The sequence below is a fragment of the Bombina bombina genome, chromosome 6, assembly GCF_027579735.1.
Source record: "Bombina bombina isolate aBomBom1 chromosome 6, aBomBom1.pri, whole genome shotgun sequence".
NCBI classification, from domain to species: Eukaryota; Metazoa; Chordata; class Amphibia; order Anura; family Bombinatoridae; genus Bombina; species Bombina bombina.
The window spans coordinates 121,995,409-122,012,997 of NC_069504.1; positions in this window are offsets into that span (position 1 = coordinate 121,995,409).

Below are 17,589 nucleotides of genomic sequence, written 5' to 3' on the forward strand. Positions count from 1 at the left end.
GATCTGTAAGGAATATTTTCATGGCTATGGAGTCGATTATCGTGCCCAGGAACTCCACTCTGTTACTGGGGACCAGAGAACTCTTTCCTGAGTTTATCTTCCAACAATGAGATTGCAGAAGAAGAAGAAGGGCTCTCGAATGTTCCTCTGCTACCTGGTAGGACGGAGCCTAAACCAGGATGTCGTCCAGATAAGGGTCTACTGCTATTCCTCTGGATCTTGCCACCTACGTGAAGATTCTTGGAGCAGTAGCCAGCCCGAAGGTAAGAGCTACAAACTGGAAGTGCTGATCCAGAAAGGCGAACCATTAGATCCTTGTGTATTGGCACATGAAGGTAAGCGTCCTTCAAGTCTATAGTAGTCATAAACTGACCCTCTTGAACTAGGGGCAGTACAGACTTTATCATCTCCATTTTAAACGATGGAACCAACAGAAACTTGTTTAAACACTTGAAGTCCAGAATCGGTCGAAACGTACCCTCCTTCTTTGGGACCACGAAAAGGTTTGAATAGTACCCTAGACCCCTTCTGCTAGGGGTACCGGTACAATTACTCCTAGAGAGGAGAGATCCCTCACACATTCTAGAAAGGCATCTCAGTTCTCTGGTTTTGTCAATAGATTTGACAAGAGGAATCTGCCCCTGGTGGAAAACCTATCCTGTACCCCTGGGCAACAACTTCCAGGATTCAAGGATCCTGTACGTCTCTCATCCAAGCCTCTACGAAAAGAGATAGTCTGCCCTATGAGATCCAGAGACGGATCGGGGGCCGCCCCTTCATGTTGATTTTGTCTCGGCGGGCTTCTTGCTCTGCTTGGTTTTATTCCAAGACTGAGAAGGCTTCCAAGATCCCTTGGTCTGCTCAGGCTTCGCAGCAGGCTGCTGTCATTGGGACTTGTCCGAATGAAAATTAGGACCCTTAGGTTTATTCTTCTTATCCTGTGGTAGAAAGGCACCCTTGCCCCCCGTGACCGTGGATATGATAGAGTCCAGGCCTGGACCAAATAGAATCTTTCCCCGAAATGGAAGAGAAAGCAATCTAGATTTGGACATCATGTTAGCAGACCAAAACTTCAACCACAGGGCACTCCGGGCCAGAACAGAGAAGCCTAATATATGCATATTAGCATCACAAATAAATGAATTAGCAACCCTCAGGGCCCTAATTCTTTCCTGTATCTCCTCAAGGGGAGTCTCCACCTCGACCATTTTGGACAGAGAGTCACACCAATAGGTAGCAGCTCCCGCCACTGCAGCTGCAGGTTGAAAAAAGAACCCTGTGTGTTGAAACATCTTTCTTAACAGGGTCTCTAATTTCTTATCTATGGGTCCTCGAGTGACATAGTGGTGCGCTTAGCGAGCATGGAGATAGCTCCGTCCACCTTAGGGACAGATCCCCACAACTCTAGCTGAGAGTCTGGAACCAGAAACAACTTTATAAACGAAGAAGAAGGGGAAAAAGACGATCCGAGTCTCTCCCATTCGTTCTTAATAATATTTGCCATCTTTACGGGAACCGGGAAAGTCTGGGGCACTACCCTGTCCTCATAAACCTTATCGAGCTTAGGAATAGAAGGTTCCACCGGTAACTTCGGCTCCAGAACCTCTAGAGTAGCCAACACTTCTTTTAATAAAAAGCGTAAATTCTCCATCCTAAACCTAAAGTCTGGTTCTTCCGCAGCCGGAGGCTTAGAGGCCGCAGATTCCGACCCAGAGATAGAGTCCTCCGAAGTATCGGAATCCTCTGCATCAGCCGACAATTTAGTCACAGATAAATCCAACGGAGTAGATGACCCCTGGAAAGGATAGCAATGTTTAACCTTTCGCTTGCGCTTAGACTGGGGAGGAAAAGCACTAAAGACCGCAGACACTGCCGTTTGCAACTGCTCAGCAAAATCAGGCGGCAACATGGCCCCTCCCACAGGAGAATTAGAAGTGCACTGGGTAGCTGCATGTGTAATCGGAGATGAATGTAGGGAACGTACCTCGCAGGACGGAGAGCCCTCAGAGGTGGATGGCTCAGTGGTACTAAACATTTTATTTCTTTTAGATTATTATTATTATTATTCTTTATTTATAAAGCTCCAACAGATTCTGCAGCGCTGCCCATGGGTACAAGAATAAAAGTACAACGGAGAAAGCCTTAGCAGAGGATGGTTAAATAACACTACTTTAGATAACACTACTTTATCAAAGCATGTGGAACATAGTTGAGCAGGTGATTATACCAAGGCCTCCTCACAATTAACACAGGCATTAGACTTGGGTAAAGAGGGAGTACCCTCTAACATATCAGAGTCCTCCATAGCTTGTGCCTTTAATATGGACTTTAACAAGAATTAAAAGGCACCTTTATACTCCCAATGGCCGGGGCACTCACCACCTCCTATGAACCAGGCCCACAGAGAAACTCGCTTTCATCTCCTGCAACCAACAGTCAGGAAAGGAAGAGGAAGAAGCCACACCCGGTCACATGGTGTGCCGTGCAGGACCGCCCCTTCAGTCAGGAAAAAGTGCGCCAAGTAAAAAGGCTGCACAGTAATTCAGGGAGGAAAAAGCCTGACTGTTCCACATTGCCCGAGCCACATCTCACACAGCAGCAGCAACACCACCACAATAAAGCAATCATGTACACATCCCCCCCTGTTCAATAATCACCTTCCGGAGATATTAACCCTTGATTCAATACAGATAAAAGGAGCCACACTGTGACCCTGTCTTCATGCGTTATCATTACATATATAAAAAATGAAACGATCTTACCAGAATCAAAGCAGTGGAACAGGAACACAGCCTCTCAAGTTTGACAGTGTGTAGCATCGCTCCTGACATGGACTTGAGTGAAGATAGCAGGCAGCGAAACTCGTCAACGCTGATTGCTTAAGGAGTTGTTAATATGAGTCGGGATGGTTTGGCAGAAAGACTCCCAGGACTACTTAAAACTCCAGTCCCATCTTGAAAAAAGTACTACCCTCCATAAGAGACTTCTCTGAAATCTTCCGACACTTCTCTGCCAACCTCCTGTGAGGAAAGGCAAAAAATGACTGGGGGATGAGGGGAGTGGGAAAGGTATTTAAGCCTTTGGCTGGGGTGTCTTTGCCTCCTCCTGGTGGCCAGGTTCTGTATTTCCCACAAGTAATGAAGCAAGCCGTGGACTCTCCTCGTATTAGATAGAAATACAAAAATGCATAAGTGTGTGTATATATATATATATATATATATATATATATATATATATATATATATATACACACACACACAGGGCTTGAAATTTCCAGTGGTCCACTAGTTCTGGACGACTTGGAAATTACAGGGGACAACATCTATGTATATGTATGTATCTCTATGTTAAAGCCATTTGCTTGCTGAGACCTCATGTTTGAGCCCTTATAACTTTTTTGCACAATATTTATTTTTAAATAATTTTATTAGATGGTGTTATTATGAGTGTAACTGTACTTTGTAATGTATTTTTGATGTGTTTTGTGACACTTTTTTGTTTTGCAAAACAGTTAACCAGAGCTCTGAGGTCGCGCTATCCTGATGAGCATTAACTTCAATTGCGCTCATGCTTTCAACTTTTAATACGAGCGAAAAACCTGATGGATGCTATAAACCCCTTTTTGCTTGCACGTAACTGTTAGCGCTCCACTCATAATCTAGCCCATAGGTAATGTCCTGCTCAGGAGGTGCAAGTATAGAGTATTATCGTGCAGTGTAACTGCTGCTCCTGATTGGCTCATTGGTGGTGATGTACTAGTAGCAATCAAGTTTAAAATAGCTTTACAATAACATACAGAGAACAACAGTAGTAAACACTTTAACATTTGTACATTTCTTTTCACTCACTTACTAGGGGTTTCCCTTTTGGAGGATATTTGGTTCACAACAAAGAGATTAAGAAGATCTAAACTGACAGAGCTGTTTTTGGGTGAAGCAGATTCCAAAAGCTTCAATTTTGATTTGAGCTTCTTTTTTTCAAAGAATTCCTAAAATATAAAAGTAATTGATTATTTTATAGAATAAATGCTTCAACAGTTATGTATATGTAACTTTGTTAACTGTAGTAAACAGAGAAACAAATAGGTGTATTAGCTTTTAGAGAAAGCAGCACACTAAGAGCTAGACTATAAGTGGCGCGCTAACTGTTGTGTGCACACGAGGGGATATTTCATGGCTCTTTGCGCACAATGGAAATAGCGAGCCTATTACTAGTTGAAAGTAAATGTCTAAATATGTGTATGTATTCATATATGTGTGTACATATGTATTTAAATATTTGTGTTTTACTGTATATGTACAGTACATATTTATCACTTAAAGGATGTCTTTATTGTAAATACCTATTTCTATGTATATCTGTATATAGCTATACCTGTATATGTATTATTATAGATATATAGGTATAGATATGTATTTTACAGGAACAGTATCAGATATTTATAGAAATATATATTTAATAATAAAACGGGGAAAAAAATTGTATTTGAAAAACATAGGAATGGAAATACATGTTTTGCACATTGTATTTTGCTGGGTTAGCGCACATAAAAACTTAGTAATCCTAATATTTAAAGGGACATGAAACCCAATTTTTTTCTTTCATGGTTTAGAAAGAGCATACAATTTGAAACAACTTTCTAATTTACTCCTATTATCTAATTTGCTTCATTCTCTTGATATCCTTTGCTGAAAAGGCTCAGTAGCTGCTGATTGGTGGCTGCACATAGATGCCTTGTGTGATTGGCTCACCCATGTCCATTTCTATTTCTTCAACAAAGAATATCTAAAGAATAAAGCAAATTACATAACAGTAGTAAATTGGATTGTTGTTTAAAATTGTATTCTCTATCTGAATCATGAAATAAATGTTTTGGGTTTAATGTCCCTTTAAAAAATGGAAAAAAAATATTAAACACTGTAAAATATATATATAGATATAGTCTATAGATTATATAGAATATTTTACAGTATGTTTAATAATTTTTATTATTTATTTTTATATTTTCTATGTAATATTTCAATATCCCACCTTAAGATTACTAAGTTTTTATGTGAGCTAACCCGACCCCGTTAAAACCTAAAATGCAAAACATGATGCGCAAAACGCAAATGTTCTTCACATGGAAAATAATGTACTTTACATTATTAAATATTTTTTTCTATATAAATCTGATACTGTTAATCTAAAATACATATCTATACCTATGTATCTATAGGAATAATTATATTCCTATAGAATATATACAGATATACATAGAAATATGTCTTTACAATAAAAAGACATTAAGTGAAGAACATTAGAATGTTAAATATGTACAGTAAATATATAGTAAAACACATAAATAAATAAATAAATAAATAGATAAATATATATAAATACTAGCTGTTGCCCGCGGCTTCACTCATGTGGATTTTGTGAATTATAAAAAAACAGAATTTATGTTTACCTGATAAATTACTTTCTCCAACGGTGTGTCCGGTCCACGGCGTCATCCTTACTTGTGGGATATTCTCTTCCCCAACAGGAAATGGCAAAGAGCCCAGCAAAGCTGGTCACATGATCCCTCCTAGGCTCCGCCTACCCCAGTCATTCGACCGACGTTAAGGAGGAATATTTGCATAGGAGAAACCATATGATACCGTGGTGACTGTAGTTAAAGAAAATAAATTATCAGACCTGATTAAAAAACCAGGGCGGGCCGTGGACCGGACACACCGTTGGAGAAAGTAATTTATCAGGTAAACATAAATTCTGTTTTCTCCAACATAGGTGTGTCCGGTCCACGGCGTCATCCTTACTTGTGGGAACCAATACCAAAGCTTTAGGACACGGATGATGGGAGGGAGCAAATCAGGTCACCTAGATGGAAGGCACCACGGCTTGCAAAACCTTTCTCCCAAAAATAGCCTCAGAAGAAGCAAAAGTATCAAACTTGTAAAATTTGGTAAAAGTGTGCAGAGAAGACCAAGTCGCTGCCCTACATATCTGATCAACAGAAGCCTCGTTCTTGAAGGCCCATGTGGAAGCCACAGCCCTAGTGGAATGAGCTGTGATTCTTTCGGGAGGCTGCCGTCCGGCAGTCTCGTAAGCCAATCTGATGATGCTTTTAATCCAAAAAGAGAGAGAGGTAGAAGTTGCTTTTTGACCTCTCCTTTTACCGGAATAAACAACAAACAAAGAAGATGTTTGTCTAAAATCCTTTGTAGCATCTAAATAGAATTTTAGAGCGCGAACAACATCCAAATTGTGCAACAAACGTTCCTTCTTCGAAACTGGTTTTGGACACAGAGAAGGTACGATAATCTCCTGGTTAATGTTTTTGTTAGAAACAACTTTTGGAAGAAAACCAGGTTTAGTACGTAAAACCACCTTATCTGCATGGAACACCAGATAAGGAGGAGAACACTGCAGAGCAGATAATTCTGAAACTCTTCTAGCAGAAGAAATTGCAACCAAAAACAAAACTTTCCAAGATAATAACTTAATATCAACGGAATGTAAGGGTTCAAACGGAACCCCCTGAAGAACTGAAAGAACTAAGTTGAGACTCCAAGGAGGAGTCAAAGGTCTGTAAACAGGCTTGATTCTCACCAGAGCCTGAACAAAGGCTTGAACATCTGGCACAGCTGCCAGCTTTTTGTGAAGTAACACAGACAAGGCAGAAATCTGTCCCTTCAAGGAACTTGCAGATAATCCTTTTTCCAATCCTTCTTGAAGGAAGGATAGAATCTTAGGAATCTTAACCTTGTCCCAAGGGAATCCTTTAGATTCACACCAACAGATATATTTTTTCCAAATTTTGTGGTAAATTTTTCTAGTTACAGGCTTTCTGGCCTGAACAAGAGTATCAATAACAGAATCTGAGAACCCTCGCTTCGATAAGATCAAGCGTTCAATCTCCAAGCAGTCAGCTGGAGTGAGACCAGATTCGGATGTTCGAACGGACCTTGAACAAGAAGGTCTCGTCTCAAAGGTAGCTTCCATGGTGGAGCCGATGACATATTCACCAGATCTGCATACCAAGTCCTGCGTGGCCACGCAGGAGCTATCAAGATCACCGACGCCCTCTCCTGATTGATCCTGGCTACCAGCCTGGGGATGAGAGGAAACGGCGGGAATACATAAGCTAGTTTGAAGGTCCAAGGTGCTACTAGTGCATCTACTAGAGTCGCCTTGGGATCCCTGGATCTGGACCCGTAGCAAGGAACTTTGAAGTTCTGACGAGAGGCCATCAGATCCATGTCTGGAATGCCCCACAGTTGAGTGATTTGGGCAAAGATTTCCGGATGGAGTTCCCACTCCCCCGGATGCAATGTCTGACGACTCAGAAAATCCGCTTCCCAATTTTCCACTCCTGGGATGTGGATTGCAGACAGGTGGCAGGAGTGAGTCTCCGCCCATTGAATGATTTTGGTCACTTCTTCCATCGCCAGGGAACTCCTTGTTCCCCCCTGATGGTTGATGTACGCAACAGTCGTCATGTTGTCTGATTGAAACCGTATGAACTTGGCCCTCGCTAGCTGAGGCCAAGCCTTGAGAGCATTGAATATCGCTCTCAGTTCCAGAATATTTATCGGTAGAAGAGATTCTTCCCGAGACCAACTGAGCATGCACAGTTGTAATGGTCTTAGATGAATGCGCGCAAAAGGAACTATGTCCATTGCCGCTACCATCAAACCTATCACTTCCATGCACTGCGCTATGGAAGGAAGAGGAACGGAATGAAGTATCCGACAAGAGTTTAGAAGTTTTGTTTTTCTGGCCTCTGTCAGAAAAATCCTCATTTCTAAGGAGTCTATTATTGTTCCCAAGAAGGGAACCCTTGTCGACGGAGATAGAGAACTCTTTTCCACGTTCACTTTCCATCCGTGAGATCTGAGAAAGGCCAGGACGATGTCCGTGTGAGCCTTTGCTTGAGGAAGGGACGACGCTTGAATCAGAATGTCGTCCAAGTAAGGTACTACCGCAATGCCCCTTGGTCTTAGCACCGCTAGAAGGGACCCTAGTACCTTTGTGAAAATCCTTGGAGCAGTGGCTAATCCGAAAGGAAGCGCCACGAACTGGTAATGCTTGTCCAGGAATGCGAACCTTAGGAACCGATGATGTTCCTTGTGGATAGGAATATGTAGATACGCATCCTTTAAATCCACCGTGGTCATGAATTGACCTTCCTGGATGGAAGGAAGAATTGTTCGAATGGTTTCCATTTTGAACGATGGAACCTTGAGAAACTTGTTTAAGATCTTGAGATCTAAGATTGGTCTGAACGTTCCCTCTTTTTTGGGAACTATGAACAGATTGGAGTAGAACCCCATCCCTTGTTCTCCTAATGGAACAGGATGAATCACTCCCATTTTTAACAGGTCTTCTACACAATGTAAGAATGCCTGTCTTTTTATGTGGTCTGAAGACAACTGAGACCTGTGGAACCTCCCCCTTGGGGGAAGCCCCTTGAATTCCAGAAGATAACCTTGGGAGACTATTTCTAGTGCCCAAGGATCCAGAACATCTCTTGCCCAAGCCTGAGCGAAGAGAGAGAGTCTGCCCCCCACCAGATCCGGTCCCGGATCGGGGGCCAACATTTCATGCTGTCTTGGTAGCAGTGGCAGGTTTCTTGGCCTGCTTTCCCTTGTTCCAGCCTTGCATTGGTCTCCAAGCTTGCTTGGCTTGAGAAGTATTACCCTCTTGCTTAGAGGACGTAGCACTTTGGGCTGGTCCGTTTCTACGAAAGGGACGAAAATTAGGTTTATTTTTGGCCTTGAAAGGCCGATCCTGAGGAAGGGCGTGGCCCTTAAGCCCAGTGATATCAGAGATAATCTCTTTCAAGTCAGGGCCAAACAGCGTTTTCCCCTTGAAAGGAATATTAAGTAGTTTGTTCTTGGAAGACGCATCAGCTGACCAAGATTTCAACCAAAGCGCTCTGCGCGCCACAATAGCAAACCCAGAATTCTTAGCCGCTAACCTAGCCAATTGCAAAGTGGCGTCTAGGGTGAAAGAATTAGCCAATTTGAGAGCATTGATTCTGTCCATAATCTCCTCATAAGGAGGAGAATCACTATCGACCGCCTTTACTAGCTCATCGAACCAGAAACACGCGGCTGTAGCGACAGGGACAATGCATGAAATTGGTTGTAGAAGGTAACCCTGCTGAACAAACATCTTTTTAAGTAAACCTTCTAATTTTTTATCCATAGGATCTTTGAAAGCACAACTATCTTCTATGGGTATAGTGGTGCGTTTGTTTAAAGTGGAAACCGCTCCCTCGACCTTGGGGACTGTCTGCCATAAGTCCTTTCTGGGGTCGACCATAGGAAACAATTTTTTAAAAATGGGGGGAGGGACGAAAGGTATACCGGGCCTTTCCCATTCTTTATTTACAATGTCCGCCACCCGCTTGGGTATAGGAAAAGCTTCTGGGAGCCCCGGGACCTCTAGGAACTTGTCCATTTTACATAGTTTCTCTGGGATGACCAAATTCTCACAATCATCCAGAGTGGATAATACCTCCTTAAGCAGAGCGCGGAGATGTTCCAACTTAAATTTAAATGTAATCACATCAGGTTCAGCTTGTTGAGAAATTTTCCCTGAATCTGAAATTTCTCCCTCAGACAAAACCTCCCTGGCCCCATCAGACTGGTGTAGGGGCCTTTCAGAACCATTATCATCAGCGTCGTCATGCTCTTCAGTATCTAAAACAGAGCAGTCGCGCTTACGCTGATAAGTGGGCATTTTGGCTAAAATGTTTTTGATAGAATTATCCATTACAGCCGTTAATTGTTGCATAGTAAGGAGTATTGGCGCGCTAGATGTACTAGGGGCCTCCTGAGTGGGCAAGACTCGTGTAGACGAAGGAGGGAATGATGCAGTACCATGCTTACTCCCCTCACTTGAGGAATCATCTTGGGCATCATTGTCATTGTCACATAAATCACATTTATTTAAATGAGAAGGAACTCTGGCTTCCCCACATTCAGAACACAGTCTATCTGGTAGTTCAGACATGTTAAACAGGCATAAACTTGATAACAAAGTACAAAAAACGTTTTAAAATAAAACCGTTACTGTCACTTTAAATTTTAAACTGGACACACTTTATTACTGCAATTGCGAAAAAATATGAAGGAATTGTTCAAAATTCCCCAAAATTTCACCACAGTGTCTTAAAGCCTTAAAAGTATTGCACACCAAATTTGGAAGCTTTAACCCTTAAAATAACGGAACCGGAGCCGTTTTTAACTTTAACCCCTTTACAGTCCCTGGTATCTGCTTTGCTGAGACCCAACCAAGCCCAAAAGGGAATACGATACCAAATGACGCCTTCAGAAAGTCTTTTCTATGTATCAGAGCTCCTCACACATGCGACTGCATGTCATGCCTCTCAAAAACAAGTGCGCAACACCGGCGCGAAAATGAGGCTCTGCCTATGATTTGGGAAAGCCCCTAAAGAATAAGGTGTCTAAAACAGTGCCTGCCGATATAATCTTATCAAAATACCCAGATTAAATGATTCCTCAAGGCTAAATATGTGTAATATATGAATCGATTTAGCCCAGAAAAAGTCTACAGTCTTAATAAGCCCTTGTGAAGCCCTTATTTACTATCTTAATAAAAATGGCTTACCGGATCCCATAGGGAAAATGACAGCTTCCAGCATTACATCGTCTTGTTAGAATGTGTCATACCTCAAGCAGCAAGAGACTGCTCACTGTTCCCCCAACTGAAGTTAATTCCTCTCAACAGTCCTGTGTGGAACAGCCATGGATTTTAGTAACGGTTGCTAAAATCATTTTCCTCATACAAACAGAAATCTTCATCTCTTTTCTGTTTCAGAGTAAATAGTACATACCAGCACTATTTTAAAATAACAAACTCTTGATTGAATAATAAAAACTACAGTTAAACACTAAAAAACTCTAAGCCATCTCCGTGGAGATGTTGCCTGTACAACGGCAAAGAGAATGACTGGGGTAGGCGGAGCCTAGGAGGGATCATGTGACCAGCTTTGCTGGGCTCTTTGCCATTTCCTGTTGGGGAAGAGAATATCCCACAAGTAAGGATGACGCCGTGGACCGGACACACCTATGTTGGAGAAATAGCGAATAACCTGACCACTCGCAATGATGTGCCCTCACGTGTGTGCCCATTCAGGTTACACACTCGCTAACATGAACTTCTTGAGTTTTCTTAATTCTCTGTGTTTCTCGTAATCTAAATACCAATTTTCATATCTGTAACATATTTGTTTTTTGAGATACAGGTATCCTCATAAATCCACCCCCCACTCCCTTAAGTGGATGTTAGGGAAATGGAAAAACATGTTTATTTATTTTTAAAGGAGAATGTAAATACCAATTTTCACATCAGTTACATCTTTGGTTTTCGAGATATAGGTATCCTCATAAATCACCCCACTTTTGATCCCACCTAAAGTGGATTTTCGGGAAATGTTAAAGCACATTTCTTTATTTTTAAAGAAGAATCTAAATACCAATTTTCATATCTGTAACATCTTTGGTTTTTGAGATATAGGCATCCTCATAAATCACCCCCCTTTTGACCCCCCTTAAGTGGATTTTCAGGAAATGTTAAAACACGTGTTTTTTTATTTTTTAAGGAGAATCTAAATACCAATTTTCACGTCTATAACATTGTCGGTTTTTGAGATATAGGTATCTCCCTTAAGTGGATTTGGGGGAAATGGTAAAACACGTGTTTCTTTATTTTAAAAGGAAAATCTAAATACCAATTTTCACGTCTGTAACATTGTCGGTTTTTGAGATATAGGTATCTTCATAAATCAGCCCCCCCCCCCCCTTTTGACCCCCTTAAGTAGATTTTGGGGAAATAGTAAAGCATGTGTTTCTTTATTTTTTAAGGAGAATCTAAATACCAATGTTCACGTCTGTAACATCATAGATTTTTGAGATATAGGTATTCTCATAAATCACCCCCCACACCTTTTGACCTTCCTTAAAGGGCCATAATACCTAAATGTTTAAACACTTGAAAATGATGTAGCATAGCTGTAAAAAGCTGACTAGAAAATATCTCCTGAACATCTCTATGTAAAAAAGAAAGCTATTTTACCTCAAAAGTTCCTCAGTAGCCACCTCTCATTGTAAAGGATTTCTAAGCAGCATGTTAGTGTGTCTGTCCTGGGACAGCTGAAAGGATGAGCCTCGTGAACTCTCATATTATTTCACCAATCAGGTAAAGGAAGCTTACAATGAAATCTCATGAGAGTTAAGTCAAATCTCATGAGATCACAGTAAGAGTTCATGACCTCAGCACTGTTGATGCTGATTGGCTGCTGTTCATTTCTTCATTTTTTTTTTATTTTTACCTGCAGCTGGGAGCAGCTGAGTATAACCTTTTACACAGAACTTAATCTGCTGAGCTGAGGAGACTGTGAGGTAAAATATCTTCCTTTTTTACATAGAGATTCTCAGGTGATATTTTCCTGTCAGCTTTTTACAGTTATACTGCATCAGTTTCAAGTGATTTAGCATATGAGTATTATGTCCCTTTAAGTGAATTTTGGGGAAATGGTAAAACATGTGTTTCTTTATTTTTCAAGAAGAATCTAAATACCAATGTTCATGTCTGTTACATCGTCGGTTTTTGAGATATAGGTATCCTCATAAATCAGCCCCCCCTTTTGATCCCCCTTAAGTGGATTTTGAGAAAATGGTAAAATACGTGTTTCCTTATTTTTCAAGTAGAATCTAAATACCAATTTTCACGTCTGTAACATTGTTGTTTTTTGAGATATAGCTATCCTCATAAATCAGCGCCCCCTCTTTTGACCCTGTCACAGGAGCGAGCTGCACTTAGTCTTATAGCGCGGTCGGGCCGGGCTGTGACTATACAGCTGGCCCGATGCGCTGACTAAATATAACAGACCCGCTCAGCAGAGAGCGGGTCTGTGAAACAGCGTTTGTTTTTTTAAATTAATAGGGTACAATTATGTTTTTTAATGTTTGGCTACTATAATGTTATATAATTCTGCACTATGTGCAGAATTATATAACATTATTTTTAAGGTTTACTGTCCCTTTAACTCCTTGCATGAATCTTACATTACGCACATAACATACCTTAATCAACCTCTTAATCACTTGTCAGAAAAAAAAACAACTAACTTTTATATTTACCAGACTTAAAATCACTTCCACCATTGTATACTTTCCTAGTTACTTCACTGTCACAGGAGCGAGCTGCACTTAGTCTTATTGCGCGGTCGGGTCGGGCTGTGACTATACAGCTGGCCCGATGCGCTGACTAAATATAACAGACCCGCTCAGCAGAGAGCAGAGAGCGGGTCTGTGAACCAGCGTTTGTTTTTTTTAAATTAATAGGGTACAATTATGTTTTTTAATGTTTGGCTACTATAATGTTATATAATTCTGCACTATGTGCAGAATTGTATAACATTATTTTTAAGGTTTACTGTCCCTTTAAACACAGGAGAATAGAAAAGACTATACGCTATATGCTATTAAATATATCTAAAGTATATGGGTCTGTTTCTGTTGCAAGTAGAGTAATTCAGTAGAGATTTAATATAAATTGGTAACATATTACTGTGTAATCTTGGGGTCGATCCGATAAAAATCGTCGCCCGCAAAAGCCGGTGACGCCAATATTTACGCTGGTTTGGTATCACATATACGGCGTAACCTAGAAGTTACGCCCGTATATTTCTGCCGTCGCCCGTAGTTTTTTGGGCCATAGGCAGGTATACCAAACCAGCGCAGTTTGGTATCCAATATGCAGCGTAAGGACTTACGTGGCGAAAATGGAGAAATCTTACTCCATTTTCACCTCGCCACAAAAAGCAACCGTAAGAAGCCTTACACTGACTATTGGAGCCCCGTAACTCCCTAAACTAGCTAGAAAATAAGCCTAACACCTAACGCATGCGCAATGTCTATCTACCTGTCACCCGCGATCTGCTAAATAAAACCTAACACCTAACACATGCGCAATGTCTATCTACCTGTCAACCACGATCCCCCCCCCGAAATCCCTAATAAAGTTATTAACCCCTAAACCGCCGCTCCCGGACCCCGCCGCCATCTACATAAACTAACCCCCTACTGTGAGCCCCTAAAACCGCCGCCATCTACCTTATCTATCCCCTAATCTGACCCCTTACACCGCCGCCACCTATATAAAAATTATTAACCCCTAATCTAATCCCCCTATACCGCCGCCAGCTATATTAATATTATTAACCCCTAATGTAAGCCCCTTACACCGCCGCCATCTCTATTAAAATTATTAACCCCTAATTTAATCTACCTACCCCGCCGCCAGCTATATTATCTATATTAACCCTAAGTATATTATAGTTAATATAGTTATTACATTATATATATTAACTATATTAACCCTAATTATATTAGGGTTAATATAGTTACTATAGTATTTATATTAACTATATTAACTCTATCTAACCCTAACACCCCTAACTAAATTTATATTAAATTAATCTAATTCATATTATAAACTAAAACATTCCTATTTAAATCTAAATACTTACCTATAAAATAAACCCTAAGATAGCTACAATATAATTAATAATTACATTGTAGCTATGTTAGGGTTAATATTTATTTTACAGGTAAATTGTTAATTATTTTAACTAGGTATAATAGCTATTAAATAGTTATTAACTATTTAATATCTACCTAGTTAAAATAATTACCCAATTACCTGTAAAATAAATCCTAACCTAAGTTACAAATACACCTACACTATCAATAAATTAAATAAACTACAAATATCTATCTAAAAATACAATTAAATTAACTAAACTAAATTACAAAAAAAACAAACACTAAATTACAAAAAATAAAAAAAAGATTACAAGATTTTTAAGCTAATTACACCTATTCTAAGCCCCCTAATAAAATAATAAAGCCCCCCAAAATAAAAAAAATTCCCTGCCCTATTCTAAATTAAAAAAAGTTCAAAGCTCTTTACCTTACCAGCCATTAAAAGGGCCTTTTGTGGGGCATGCCCCAAAGAATTCAGCTCTTTTGCATTTAAAAACATATACAATACCCCCCCATTACAACCCACCACCCACATACCCCTATTCTAAACCCACCCAAACCCCCCTTAAAAAAGCCTAACACTACCCCCCTGAAGATCTCCCTACCTTGTCTTCACCACACCGGGCCGAACTCCTCATCCGATCCGGGCGATGTCTTGCTCCAAGCGGCAAAGAAGAATTCTTCCTCCGGCGATGTCTTCCTCCAAGCGGCAAAGAAGAATTCTTCCTCCCGGCGACGTCTTCCTCCAAGCGGCAGCAAAGTCTTCTTCCTTCCGGCAGCATCTTCCATGAAGCGGCATCTTCAATCTTCTATCTTCGCTCCGCCACCGCGGAGCATCCATCCCGGCCGACGACTGAACGACGAATGAGGTATCTTTAAATGACGTCATCCAAGATGGCGTCCACCGAATTCCGATTGGCTGATAGGATTCTATCAGCCAATCGGAATTAAGTTAGAAAAATCTGATTGGCTGATTGAATCAGCCAATCAGATTCAAGTTCAATCCGATTGGCTGAACCAATCTTAATTCCGATTGGCTGATAGAATCCTATCAGCCAATCGGAATTTGGCGGACGCCATCTTGGATGACGTCATTTAAAGGTACCTCATTCGTCGTTCAGTCGTCGGCCGGGATGGATGCTCCGTGGTGGAGGAGCGAAGAAAGAAGATTGAAGATGCCGCTTCATGGAAGATGCTGCCGGAAGGAAGAAGACTTTGCTGCCACTTGGAGGAAGACGTCGCCGGGAGGAAGAATTCTTCTTTGCCGCTTGGAGGAAGACATCGCCGGAGGAAGAATTCTTCTTTGCCGCTTGGAGCAAGACATCGCCCGGATCGGATGAGGAGTTCGGCCCGGTGTGGTGAAGACAAGGTAGGGAGATCTTCAGGGGGTTAGTGTTAGGCTTTTTTAAGGGGGTTTGGGTGGCTATTAGAATAGGGGTATGTGGGTGGTGGGTTGTAATGGGGGGGGGGGGGTATTGTATATGTTTTTAAATGCAAAAGAGCTGAATTCTTTGGGGCATGCCCCACAAAAGGCCCTTTTAAGGGCTGGTAAGGTAAAGAGCTTTGAACTTTTTTTAATTTAGAATAGGGCAGGGATTTTTTTTTATTTTGGGGGGCTTTATTATTTTATTAGGGGGCTTAGAATAGGTGTAATTAGCTTAAAAATCTTGTAATCTTTTTTTTATTTTTTGTAATTTAGTGTTTGTTTTTTTTGTAACTTAGTTTAGTTAATTTAATTGTATTTTTAGATAGATATTTGTAGTTTATTTAATTTATTGATAGTGTAGGTGTATTTGTAACTTAGGTTGGGATTTATTTTACAGGTAATTGGGTAATTATTTTAACTAGGTAGATATTAAATAGTTAATAACTATTTAATAACTATTATACCTAGTTAAAATAATTAACAATTTACCTGTAAAATAAATATTAACCCTAACATAGCTACAATGTAATTATTAATTATATTGTAGCTATCTTAGGGTTTATTTTATAGGTAAGTATTTAGATTTAAATAGGAATATTTTTGTTTATAATATGAATTAGATTAATTTAATATAAATTTAGTTAGGGGTGTTAGGGTTAGATAGAGTTAATATAGTTAATATAAATACTATAGTAACTATATTAACCCTAATATAATTAGGGTTAATATAGTTAATATATATAATGTAATAACTATATTAACTATAATATACTTAGGGTTAATATAGATAATATAGCTGGCGGCGGGGTAGGTAGATTAAATTAGGGGTTAATAATTTTAATAGAGATGGCGGTGGTGTAAGGGGCTTACATTCTGGGTTAATAATTTTAATAGAGATGGCGGCGGTGTTAGGGGCTCACTTTAGGGGGTTATAGATTTAATATAGCTGGCGGCGGGGTACGGGAGCGGCGGTTTAGGGGTTAATAACTTTTTTTATTGTTAGGCTAGTGAGGGGGGATAGCGGATAGAGGGTTAGACGTGTCGGGCTATGTTTAGGAGGCGTGTTAGACAGTGCGGGTGATTTAGACTTTAGTCAGGTTTTATAGGCGCCGGCAGATTCTAATGTGGCGCAAGTCACTGGCGACTCCAAAAATCTGTACTTACGCAGATTTCTGGACATCGCTGGTTTGTGAGCCTTGCGCCACTTTAGCAAGTGACGGCGCCGCATATTGGATAGCTCGAGTTGCGAGCTGAAACTGCGGGCAACGCGGGTTCCCTCGCTTGCGCCGCAAACTGCGATCTATATCGGATCGCGCCCCTTATTTATGCTGTGATGGCTCTTAGTTAAATATGCAGGTTATGATACAGTAAAGAAGTAACATTTTTATGGTAAATAGGACAAGTGTCTTAAACATGGCTAGTTTGAAAATGTAATATACATGTTATAAATGGTTAGTCCTTAAAGGGACAGTACACTGTAAAATAGTTTTTATATTAATGTATTTTCAATGACTTGTTATACAAGCTGCATAGTATAAAATGTAGGAGAAATTGCATTTGCCTGTGTATTTGTATATATGAAGTAGCTGGTTTTGTGCT